We start from the raw sequence: 13,496 nt of genomic DNA, 5'->3' as shown, positions 1-13,496 counted from the left end.
TTGATTTTAGTTAAAGGGGTCCCTGCCTTCTTGAAAACAAATGCAATGTGCTGTTACTCATCTCTATTCTGCTGACTTCTGCTGATTTCTGTTTGAAAATCTCTTCCCCCGTCTTACTTTTAATTATCTTTTTTTAATTTCACAACCCTGACTCCACCACCATAGACATGCGTATTTAGTTACCCTAACACTCACCCAGTTACACATATCATTGACAGCTTTTAGTCCCTACTACTGATACTCCTATTACTAATGCTATGGTTACAACTACAACTTTTGCTTCTACTATTAACAGTCCTTTAAGTACTGCTACTCCTACTACAGGTCGCTGCCCTGCCCCTAATACAAGTAGTAATACTATCTGTAGCAATGAAAGTAGTGGTACTAGTTCACTGGCTCTCATACTGGCACTAGTACCGTTATTACCAGTAGTAGTTTTACTCATAGTGGTACTTCTAGTAGCAGTTCTATTATTACTAATATACTAATGATAACAATTTTGTTGAATTCACAATAGTATTAATACAAGAGACGTGTGCAGAGGCATTTCAAGTATTAATAGCAGTAATTGCATAGATGGTAATATTTATTGTCACAGTAGTAACAGTATTGTAAGACATGTTATTGCTTCTCATAGCAATTATAGTACCAGCACTAGCAATAGTAGCAGGCATTGGTGGATGAGTACTTTGTAATATCCGAAGTACAAGTGGTAGATTTCCAGGTGATACTTGTAGTAGTCCTAGTGATAGAAGGAGTGCCTGTAGTCCTAGCAGTCATTAGAGGCAGAAGTACTCGTAGCAGTAGGGGTGGTAATATTTGTAAAAGTATCAGTAATGGTACACTGGGAGAAGTTGGACAGGATTTCAATAACACAAATGCATGTGCCTCTGGGATAGGATAAATACTCTGGGGCTCATTTACAAGCCCCTAGCGCCCCCGGGCCGTCACTTTCAGCGACGCTTCAGTGGTGCTGTGCCCTTTTCGATATTTACAAGGAGGCGTTAAGCCACTTTGCGAGGCTTAACCCCGCCTTGCAAATATGGGCCTCTGCAATGCAGTTTTCTGCTGCAGAGGAGCATACAATGGGAGTTGCTGTGGGCGTTTCCACGCAACACTCATTGCTTTTGACACTGCCCCAAATTTACGAGAAATTGTAAACCTGAGGCAGCGCCAAAAACTAACGATACACCAGGGCTGGCGTTAGAGAGGCACAACGAGAGGAGAAATGCTTTTATTTCTCCTCGTTTTTGCTTTTCCTATGTATGCAGCATTCTGCAGCACACATAGAAAGAGCAAAACGCCATTAATGAATGTGAAGGTGCAGGAAAGTGTCTCTTCCTGCACATAAACGATCATGCAGGAAAGTGTTCTTTCCTGCACATAAACGATAATTAAATAATGATGATTTGCTACTTCTATGTGTACCCTTATTGATTGTTTATGTGCAGGAAGGGAAACCTTCCTGCACATAGACAATCTTTCCCTGCAATTTAGGCACCCTTGCACCAGGGTGCAAGGGTGCCTGCGTTAGTGCAAGGGAACACAGAGGGGTGCTCTGAATTTCTTGTAAATATGGCGTATCCCTGCGTGCTTGAACAGTCGGAGCGTGGCGCTGCCAAATCTGGCTCAGCGCTACGCTCTGACATTTCCTTGTAAACAAGGCCCCTGTATATCTGTCTGTAGTTGGAATTGACAAGTGCAATAGTTTATATGATTATCAAATATGAAATTTTTTTATTTAAAAAGAAATTTTAATGAAAAGCAACATTTCCCTTTCTACTTTACTGAGGAAATGGATTTCCAGAATCCACTTCCTGTCCTGCTGTTACATAATTTGCCTTTTCATGGGCTGAGGCAGGATCCGGCCTCAGGCTGCTCAAGAAAAACGTTAAACATAAGAAAAATCCAAAAAGTTAAAATACTGATGACGAGGAAATGCATTTTATTTAGGGAAACATTTAATGTAACCTTCTAAAGTTCTCTTTATGGAGCAGGGAGCACTTCCTGATCCAATACAAATCAATTAGTTCGAAACCATATCTAAACCAAACATTGCAAAGCCAATAGGTCTGGCATGGCTGCCAGCCTTTTGGCTTTATCAGCGATTATTTTGCTAAAGTTTTTTTGAAAACCTTTATGAATGAGGAAGCTGGCAGACCCTCATCGATCTAAAAAACATTAGTTAAAAGTAATAATATCATTTTGATCACAAAAGCACACATTTCCGTGAAATGCCTGGCCCTTAAGGGAAAGATACTGTCACTCACAGTGAAGTCAATGGCTGAAGAGAGCTGATCCATTGCTACCCGTAATATGCAGAAGAGGGTGGATGAAAAATGTGAATGACACATTAACAAACCAATAGATGAAGAGGACTTGCTGAAATCCCCTAGATGTATGTATATAAAGTATGTGTATTAACCATATATATTTTTAGCAAAATGAAAAGTTCACGTCTATCATCAGACATAAAGCAAATATTTCAATGCATCTATTTTCCTAGCACAATGTTAACTTTTCTAGGCAACGCGTGGATCATTGCGTGTTGTTCGAATTAGCACAGGTGATGAATAATCAATATATTGTTTTTGATTACTTCCAGGTTGTGCTCATGCTTCAATACTGAGTATTGGGTAATTGTCTCTTCTTGCTGGATTGGGTGGGAGCAGTGTTTGATGAGTATTGTAGCCTCAGAGTGGTTGATGAGAGATTGCAAGGGCTTTAGGGAGAGTGTCTATTATATGGTAACTAGTATTTGGAAGAGGATACAATTAACAATGTTGGCGGGAAGGGACAACTAATCCTTTTCAGCTCTGTCCTCTAAGAAGCCTACAACTCATAAACATTCCTCAAAAGTACCTGGAAGAACAATATAAACACTCAAATACAATGGGATGATAGCTGAAGCTTGAAATGGATAACCAACCATGTGCAAAATTGTTCTCTAAGTCAAAAGAAAATATTCTCTACAGCAGAGCTCTGACCACCCTCTCCCCACCCCAAAGTCATGAAAGTACATAATCTCTACAATGCCTATACTACATCTGATTGATGGACAGCTATATTGGTAATGGAGAGCCACTAAAGAAACAAAGTTATGTGTGTTGTGCGATGGTCCCTGTGATGCCTAGTTTGGGATGTAATAAAGACACAAGTAGTCCCTAAGGGGGAAGTGTGGCTCTTGACTTTCAGGGCAATAGTTACACGAAACCACCACCAGTAAGGTTTATGTTGTGATTGACACATTTATTCAGTAATTCACAACAGGAAAGTTTTGTATAAAAACAAGAACTCAATTTCTTAATTTTGGAGAAAGCAATGTTCGAACAAGGTGGTCTGACTGGTGTTGAGGTGCAGTGAAAGTGACAAAGTGAATGAATAGTGCGCAAGTGCTATACAAAAATGGAAGTATACACATGTGACGGATAAGGACATATGGGTAGTAAAGCAATACTCCCATTAGAAGTATTGAAATCCTAAATCGGTTTTAAAACATTTCATTGTAGTAGTTGTCAACGTTTCGACCCAAATACGCAATTATTTAGAGAAAGGTCATCATCAGGGCAGAAAATATACAGAGGAGACACCAGTAGACTGTGACATCAAATTCCACAATCAAGGACATGTGTAGTACACTTTCATGGAAACATCATCCTGGATCACATAATATTTAGCAGGCAGTTAGGGTAAGAACCAAGCCCTGTCGGAAGATCCATATGATTGTGTTATGTCTCTTAGAAGGTGATCAGATGAGGTATCACAGGAATGCCATCCACATCTAACACTTAGGATGTTTTAGCACTCTTGTGGTAGCTTTGTTAGAAATCCGGCCACTAATCATGTATTCTCAGTGGGGATACACAAAAATGAATCTTGAAGCAGTCTTGACTTTGCCCAGTCAAGACTGAATAAATCTGTCATCTGTTGATAACTGGTTTCTTATCGTTCTTATTGCCAAACGAGGAAACAATGCCTCAATCATCGGTACAAAAGCCACCCTCTGCCGATCATTGGAAAGAAAAATGCCAATACGCGCTGGCCGGAGCCAGGACAGTAGCTTTTAGATAGGTGAGGTTGAGTCCGCCCAGGTGGCACTGTCCTACCTGGGTGGGGCTAGGTGGTCATATGATGAAGCATGACACTATATAGTGTGTGAGACCACCTAGTCCGTAAAGGAAACACCCCCCACCATCACTACACAGCCCTACACAGCACTTAACACAACTAACTCATAGAGTGAGTTCAAGGAGCCCCAGGGGAAACTCCCCCTGTCAGCAGCTCCTTAATATAAGTGAACCCCATTCTCTGTGTTTTTATCTTCTACAGAAAGCACTCAAGGAGCCATTTTCATAACAAGCAGGACCCTTTTTAACTCCAAGTACTCCATCAGCTAACTTCTAGCCTGAATTCTGCCTCTACCCAGTTCATAGCCTGGTAGGAAGCCAGCACTCAACAGATCTTAGCTCTAGAACACAGGAATATTCTCAACTACACTGGTGTGCAGTTCCTATTTGGGTAGTGAGAAATCTGGATCTGGAAAGCTGCCCAGCATCAATCCACAGATCTCATCATTCAGCAGTGGAGCCATATAATGATGTAGGTTTGTGCACAGTGTCAGTCAAAAGGAATCTATGTTTTTCTTTCTGGTATCTTTCAAGCGTTACTTTGAAAACTCTCCGAGTTAATGCATTTTTGGTGACAGCACAGCTTCAAAACACAGGGCAGAAATCAACACTTCAGTGAGTCTGCATGCCCATCTTGCTCACAGAGGTAAAATTGAAACACTTCCTGTGACACTGCAGTGGCCTGCTGGTAAAACTACATATGGCAGTAGTTCCTGGTCTCCCAACCATACCAGGGACCTCACAGCGTCAACAGTCTGAAAGTAAATCCTGTGGATGGAAACCACATAAAGAATCGCAGACTGATATAGAGTGACCTCAAACCAAGTGCAAAACTGCCCTTTACAGACCTGGAAGAAGGCACTAAGAATCTAAAGAAATAACAAGTAACATGGCTACACATGGCCAATGTGACCACCAAAATGTTAATCCTTGCACATTGGAGAAGTACATATACACACACAGGTCGTCGTCCCTTGGATTCTGTAATAAAAGTGTTGTTTGTACCTTTAAGATTCATTACAATCTTCGAAACTTTATAAACAAATGAAAACCATTTAAGGATTTAAAATGTCTCTTTCCAAGTCTGGCAATTATGGGCGAATATATCTTTGTGCGATTTTCTGTGGCGATGCTATGCATGGGGATTTACAACCTGAGCCACAAGATTGGGAAGAGGGCAAAACGTTGTCTTATGTCATACAACCTGATATACATTGAGTTTTACCAAACTATCAATATTAGCAGTTTTGGGAAAGTATTGTACATATTGTAACTTTTTTATATCGTGCACTTAGATTTCTGCACACGGATTGAGGTGCTTAATATGTTGTGCAGTCTCAGTTCATCTAAAATAATAAAAAGCAATTAGGATAGAAATACCAAACAATACAAACATGCCTACTTCAGTGCTACTTATGAATTGTGCACCTGGCCCAGACTTCTGCTTTCAGTTTTTGTTGCATTTCAGCATTGTTCTTAACTATTGAATTAAGTGCTAATCAGCTTGTAGAATTAGAGATTTCTAAGTACAGTGTTGCACATCTGTAAGAGTGCGCGTGTTTCAGGAACAAGGATAGGGAAGGTGCAGAAAAATATGTATGTACTGAGGGCCTAATTCACAAAGATAAACTTACATGTGTAGATTTACTGGGTTGTAAATCTGATACTGCACCTTCTTATAAATTTACACTTTTTGCTGTTCCCATTTCAGAGTGTAGATTTACACCTAAGTGTAGGCTTACGTGCCTCAGCGCTCCTGGTAAAGCCCCCACAACAGGATTCATGAGTGTAAAGTTACTCATAGTAACTTTTCACATATAGGTGGAATCTCTGTCATCGTGGCGGTGATTTACTTATTAGTAAGTATAGGGAAAATTATTAAAGTGTAACATTCTTTAAAATAAAATATTAGAAATATTTTATATAAAATGTAAAATAATTTAAAATACTCATTATAACCCTAGGACTACAAAAATTAAATGTTACAGCACATTCATTCAATAATGTAAACGTGCAGTATCTAACAAATTAATTAAAACATTTCTATTTAATTTAAAGATGTTATTTCTATAAGACTATTTTTTAAACACACTCCCACCTGCAGTAACATAACATTTTTATTTATATTTAATATGTATTACATTTTGTTTAAAGTTATAAGTTGAAGTAATTAACGTTATTTTTCTTTTTAACAAAAATCTAAAAGTGTAATTTATTGTTTTAAATATATACATACATTATTACATTATATAATTATAAAATGAGTGTTTAATAATAAACACATTTTAGCGTTAAACAATATACACTTTAAAAAAAAGAAAACGTTGAATTAATTTTATTTATTTACCATTATTTCCTATGGGGGTGTTGTTTTAAACCCATGTCTCAATTATTCTTTATGGGATTGAGTTTTAGTACTTGTGAGTGGCCATGATTGGTGCTTGACTTTCTCCAAGGCTGAGTTGGAATAATATTACTAATGTTTTGCCACCTTTAGGGGTGTAGTTACTTTAGAAGAGCCCCTGAATAACAATGAGTTTACTCTTTTGTGGGTGGGTGTTTATACTAGCCTGGTTCTCCCAAAATACCTCCTTACTTTTCCCTAAACCTGCCCACTTTTGTAGTAAATGCTGTTCGCTTCCCCACCACTACCCCAGTCTCTCACCACATACTTACAACTAAATAGTAAACGTGCATGTCCGGAGATCTCTCCTTAGAAAGACCATAGGTTTATGAATTGCATTTTGTAATAAATAAATATACCACTGTAGTACTACTTTATGTACTACCAAATGCAGTTTGTGCATCAGGCCCTCAATATATAATTGTGTTTCTCTCAGAGAATTTCACGTTTATTTTTTTTATTACTGGACATTATTCTCAACCCAGCTGCATGGTGGTTCGGCCATGCGACCACCCACTGTGGGGGAACCAGGCCCATTTCTAGCGGCCGCTGGTGCCTACATCCCCTGCTGAGCACAACTTTTGCTTTCCCCTTCATGGATCAGTTTTAGGTCAAGCGTGCAAGCGCTCTGGTCTGTTTTACTCCATCTGTTGACTTTTAACCACTTCCACCGCATGCCCATCACTATCACTCGTTCATGGGCTTGCCTTTAAAAAATCCTTTGTTATTATTGGTAAGGGCTTCACGTTTGTCCGTCCTTGCGGCAGTTTTGTTACTGCCTTGGCTATCGACCCTGTTACATTGATAATTGCACTGTTTGACTGCGAGTGAACTTATTTTTCCTTTTGTGTCTCTCCTTCATGTTCCTGGCAGCCGTGGCGCTTTGAATCGGCTCGCTTATTGCTGTTTTACTTTTCAGTTTCAATTTATGTGTCAAGAAAAATCCAGTTAGGAATTTACAACGCTAAAAGGTATAACTCGAGCAAACGCGAGACCCGTTGCATTGCAAATGCTTGTTTTCTCTTCCTACCTCTTTCGCTCTATTTCTCTGCCTCACTTCCATTGTAATTTTTGTAACCGTTTGTGATATTCTCAAATCGAATCTGATTTTCAAAGTTTTCACAAAATGGCAGCTGAATCCGCTACTTAGAATAGAAGCTGCCAAGATGGTGATCAAACTTTGAGTTGAGAATCATGCGCAGTTTTCTACATGTTTTTCCTAATCTATTTCTCAACTTGTCCATGTCTCTTGGTCCCCGCTATTGCTCCGACATTTGTTATAGTGCCCCCCATTTTCAGTGGAAACTATTTGCTGCGTAAAAGTCACAAACTGAGCTTGATTCATGGTCTTCAAGACGAAAAAATAAATCTACAGAGACCCTGACCAGAAAACCATGTTTGTTTGTAAATGCAAATGTGTTAGGAGTTAGGAATCACCGAATCACTCAAGTTTAAAAAACACAGACACATACAGAAGTCTTAACCCTTTCAGGCCCACCAGACACCGTTTTCAAAATCTTATTTCTTAAGTTCTGCTGAATTAATTTTCACCGAACTAACAAAAGCACAACAAAGAGAAAGGGATTTTTTGTTGCCAACTTTGGTGTAAATCCGTTAAACAGATTTTGCTCTAGGTGCAAACAACATTTCCTACAGGTGGAAAAATGACAAAGCGCATCTTTTTCGCCTCCCCTTTAATCTTCTTCCTCTGCACAGAAGTGCAAGAGGTTTGGCAAGCAGGACCTTATCTGACTATACTGTTCGATTGCCACGTTTTGTGCAGATCTGTCCATGGGAGGTAAAGAATAAGGCCAATCAATAAATTCCTTTTAAATTGATTTGGGTCCGAACCTTGACTACACGGTGTCCACGGACAATGTGCAACATATAATAATATATCTTAGTGGAACAGTGGGTTACATTGAGAGATGGAGGGAAGTATAATATTTGCTGTGCTATTGAGATGAGTAATTGTTTCATTTACCTTTCAGCACCATGGACAGAGGCCACAAACTCATCCATACTTTGAGGTCCCTAAATATTCTTCCTGTTAAAAGACAGAAGCGTTTTCAACAACATAGATGTTCCACTATCCTATACCTACGTGGTTTGTGTATACTTGGACTGTCCAACCTAGGTCCAAGAGGGACAGGTCTATGTAAGGTTTTAAGGATATCTCCATAACATCAATGTACAAATAACGGGCCAGATTTAGCAAAAAAGGTGCAAAATTATTGGTCAGTTCTACAACTCTACCCAAACAAAATGTGATACTATTTTGCTGTTCACAAAGAGGGTTATTTGTAGAAAGCTACACCAAGAGCAGATTTTAGGTGTGCTATTACATCTTTACTGTTACTTTCTTACGGTTGTGTATTCCACCTTTTTAGAATTGTACATCGTGTACAATTCTTCGCAGTGAAAATTGAATCAAATGTGAAATGTCCTGCTGGGAAGCTCTGTTAAATTTCATCTGGAGGATGGTAGCAGGGTATGGCATTTATTTGTGTGCCACCCCTCTCCTTAAGATCCATGGGACTTGCTTTCTCATTGCCTTCCACCTATCGAGGCACCAGGCATTGGAAGCTAACATCTTCCCGTCTCAAAGCAGAGACTGACCAATCAAGTGACATGACTACACTCACTCTCTCACCTTCATGATGGTCAAGCTCGAGTAATGGGCAAGACCATAATACTTATTTTACTTGTGTCTATGGATCTGTTAAAGATGGGGACTGACCTAGACCACTAAGGTATTTCTTCAAGCTCCTCATGCACGCCTAAAAAGCCCTCTACAACATCGGAGCTGCATACCTCAACCACCGCCTCGCCTTCCACTCACCTACCAGCCAACCCGGCTCCACTCACTTGGCCCTGACCACCATCCCATGGATCCACAAGACCTCAGCCGAGGAAGAGCCTTCTCCCATCTCGCCACTAAGACCTGGAACTCTCTTCCTCTCCATCTCAGGCAATCTCCCTCTGTGCCTCAATTCAGGAAGGACCTCAAGACCTGGCTCTTCGGCTGAACTGCATTTGACTGAGCTGCAGAATCCCTCCACCCCCAGCACCTTGAGATCTGAACGGGTGATTAGCTGTGCTCTATACGAATCCTAATTGATTGACTGATTGATTAGGTCTTTGTAGCGAACCTGATGGACTCTGTGTGGCATTGTTCATCATGTATCGAGTCAATTTTTTTAATTTATGGTTTTCATGGATTGCTACTTCCAGGACAGCTTATGGTGTTATCTTGCCTCTTCCTATTGCAAGTAATCGTCCCTCTATTGCAAGTTGCCACCAAATGTCTTGAATGTAGAGCAATGTCCCTCTAACATTTTCTACTGTTGCTAATTCACGATTTATTTTATGATTATGTTCTTGCTGTTCTTTTCATTTTTAGACGTATTTTACTTCTTTGTTTATTATCGTCCATGATGTTCCAGATTACCTACTACTTTCTCTATGTGAAGACACGTGAGATGATAAGATGGGTAGTGGGTTTCTTAATGACTTTAGATGTTCTATCCTTTTCAGTATCATATGTACTACCACTTATCCTTCATTTGTCTCACAAATTTAGTTTTTCTCAACTTACGCTGCTTCTCAGAGAGATGGATGAACTTAGGATGACCAGGGCCAAAGGCCTTCTTGCAGGATTACAGTTACTGCACATATCTGCACTATTTGTCAGAGTCAACCATTTATTATTGATTGGTTGTATTGTGACCTTGCGCTGTCCCGTTCTTTGGAGTTTCAGCTCTTTCCTGATTGGCTGTATTGAAGTGATTCCGCTCCTGCATTCTTCTGACCTGCTCAACCAGTTACTTGTGATGTGTCAAAGGTGTCAGCTGTTTCACTCATTCTCTTTTACCTGGATGTGGAGAGTTGAGAGGTCTTGTCAGCTCCTTCGGCTTTAAAGTTCTGTCCTATGGCAAAGATTCCTAGCTGTTACTGAGGATGGACCAAAACTCCACAGATTTAATCTTTTCCCTTGGTGCCACTTGAAGGCCATTTACAACTGGGAGGCCTCCAACATTTTGAAAACGAATGGTGAACAAAACAGAGCTTCTGGTCATTGGGTGTGAGGATCCCAGAGGAAGTCCTGTAATCTGGCACATTTGCCAGAGATCACTGCTTCTTCCTGCCAGGCAGGTAAACAATCTGGGTATTACTTTCAACTGGGTCCTGCCTTTTGGCTTCAAATTCTAATGATTTGGTCCACCTATTTCATTCAACTTGATTTTATGAGGAATATCATACCCTTCATTGCCTCTCCCAAGAGGACAGAAGTGAGGGCATCGTGGATCCCGGATTAACTGTGCAAATTTGTATGTAAGCAGTAGTCTGTGACGCTGCCCTTTTACAGCAGATTCACAATATAGCTGCAGTTCTGGCTGCAGGCAATCTGACCACATTTTGGAGCGCAAACGGTCCCACCATTGAATAACGGGTTAGATTTAAGGCTCAGTGCCTCATACACCACACCTACTACAAATACAGTCCAGTTTCCATCCAGATCTCCTGGGTGCCAAAGCGCCATCTCTTCAATTGCAGTTGAAGTCAAGGAATCTGCTAGAGATCCACGAATCAGGTGGGTTAGTTGTAGAGGGAAAGCAGTCATTGGTTAGGACCCAGGCTATGGTATGACCTTCCACGCCCCCTACCTGTCCCAAGTGCTGAGTTCTGCTTAGTTTCCTTTATATCTACTTTTTTAATAGGTGGTTTAGTGCCTAATTCTTTACGTCTGCTTCATTGGATTTTTGATTCTTTATCAGCAGAATGTCATTGGTGACCGTGTGCTTGTATACATAAAAAAATATATATATATATATATATCATAGATATTTTTGTGACTTTGCAAAGTTTGCTCTGATGATACTCTCACATGTTTTAGGTGAAACTGATCTTCAGGCGAACCAAGTTGGTGATGTTATTTCTCTGCTATTGCCTTTTCTTGCATTTCATTATTTGTTTATTCTGATCCTTTCACTGTCTATAAAGCACAGGGACTATTTACAAACCCCTAGCGCCACCTTGTGCCACCAGAGCATCATTTATTTTTATGCTAAGGCGGTGTTCTGGAGGCCTTTCTCCCGTGTTGTATTTACAAAGTGGCGCAATGGTTGCATTGCACCACTTTGTTAACCTTTGCACCACATTATGCCTGCGCCAGTCATAATGTATGCAAGGGGGCGTTCTGACGCTGCGAAGCCCAAAAAAATGGTGCCGTGAAATTTACAGCATTTCACTGCGCCATTTTTTCTGTCATTTTTAACACCTGCTCACAGCAGGTGTTAAACCGACGCACCCATTTTATTCAATGGGCCTCCCTGTGCTTTGCTGCACTAGTGTAAAAAATGTGGACACTAGTGCAGCACAGTGCCACAATATTGTCAAATATGTTGATGCTATTGTCCTAATGACTGCCATGGTGCGCGTATTGTAAATACAACGCAACCATGGTGTTGTTAGGTGGGGCAGGGGCGACGCAAGAAAAGTGGCACGTCGGGACCAATGCACCACTTTCTTGAAAATATGCCCCCTCCCACACTCATTTCTTGGTGTAACCATATTCTTTTGCCTTTTCTTATATCTACCTCATAATTTGATCATAAAGTCAGATTTTCAGTATCCATACCTATTATTGTTCATTTACGGGTTGTCCTACCACCATTTTTTAGAGGAGAACTTTTTCTAATCTCCTGCCTCTAACAGGTCTGATCTTCTGCTAGCCAGTAGTGTTGTATCATTTAATGATGTTCTTGTTTCTTCTAATGATGATATTTTAATTTTAAAAACAACTAAGCTAAAACCCTACGCTACGTAGTATCCCCTCCACTACTCGTTAGATGACTAGGCCATTAAGCAACACAATAAAAGCCTGGGGTTTACTTTGCTTTGTTGTATGCAACTTATTCAAACATTCATCTATAATTTTAAACCACAACCTACAATCTTCCCCAAAAATACAAAATGTGTGTTGTATTCTATCACATCCTCTGTTGTTCCAGTGTCTGAAGATGTTTTCAAATTTTCTAAAATACTCATTGATACCAGTGACAAAAATACCAACTTTGAGCAATCGTTTCAATTTTCTTGTTCTTCTGCTACAATATTGTAATGTACTTGTGTGCACCCCCTCTTTAGGGTTGAGCCTGCGACTTGCTTGCAAGATTCTATTGCTTTCAAAAAGGGATTGACGTCCTCCCATTGATTACTTTTGTTGGTTGCAGTGTTTGTCTGCTTTCCAGCCACCTTAATTGGCCAATGCTGGCCAAACGTCATTTCCGAACCCATGGGTGGAGCAGGGACTAAGTACAGATTAATTAAACAGAATCAGTGGCCATCCACTGCTCCCGCAATGGTACTATTTCTTCCCCTGCCCGCAAACTCGACCTGATCCAAAGGTAACGGAGAGCTTTACATTAGCACTAGTTACATTTGATATGGTTCCAGGCGCACTCGAAAACAGACAGCAAACGCATGAGCCTTTATACAAAGCCAACACTGAAAACACAGAGCTGTCCTTATCAGCAGCAGACCCTCTCATTCATGCCAATGTAAACAGATACCATTGTACAATAATCAACGAATAGCTCCTAGTTTTTAATTATGGGTGAAGCATTTAGCATGGCTCCCATATAAATTGCATCGGACATGGAAACCCATGAGAAACATGATCAACTTGAATCACGAAAGGAGTGCAAAAAATCATGTCAATGGGCATGAATGATTAATATAGTATGGGCCAGATCTACAAGAAAGTGGCACATTGGTCCTGATCCGCCGCTTTTCTTGCGCCGCCCCTGATCCACCTAACAACACCATGGTTGCATTGTATTAACAATTCGTCACACCATGGTGCTCATTTCCACAATAGCGTCATAATTTATGATGCTATTGTGATGCTTTGCGGGATTAGCACCATAATTTATGGCGCTAGTGCAGCCACACCCTAGGAA

General features: G+C 40.3%; 1 protein-coding gene across 1 annotated transcript in view; it reads right to left on the bottom strand.

The window, feature by feature from the left end:
- LOC138258943 (netrin-4-like) overlaps positions 1 to 13,496 on the bottom strand; it is a 233,564-nt gene that overhangs the window by 185,762 nt on the left and 34,306 nt on the right. The window lies entirely within an intron of this gene.

This window comes from Pleurodeles waltl, chromosome 9, assembly GCF_031143425.1.
Source record: "Pleurodeles waltl isolate 20211129_DDA chromosome 9, aPleWal1.hap1.20221129, whole genome shotgun sequence".
Classification (NCBI taxonomy): domain Eukaryota; kingdom Metazoa; phylum Chordata; class Amphibia; order Caudata; family Salamandridae; genus Pleurodeles; species Pleurodeles waltl.
This window is presented reverse-complemented; position numbering and strand designations above follow the sequence as displayed.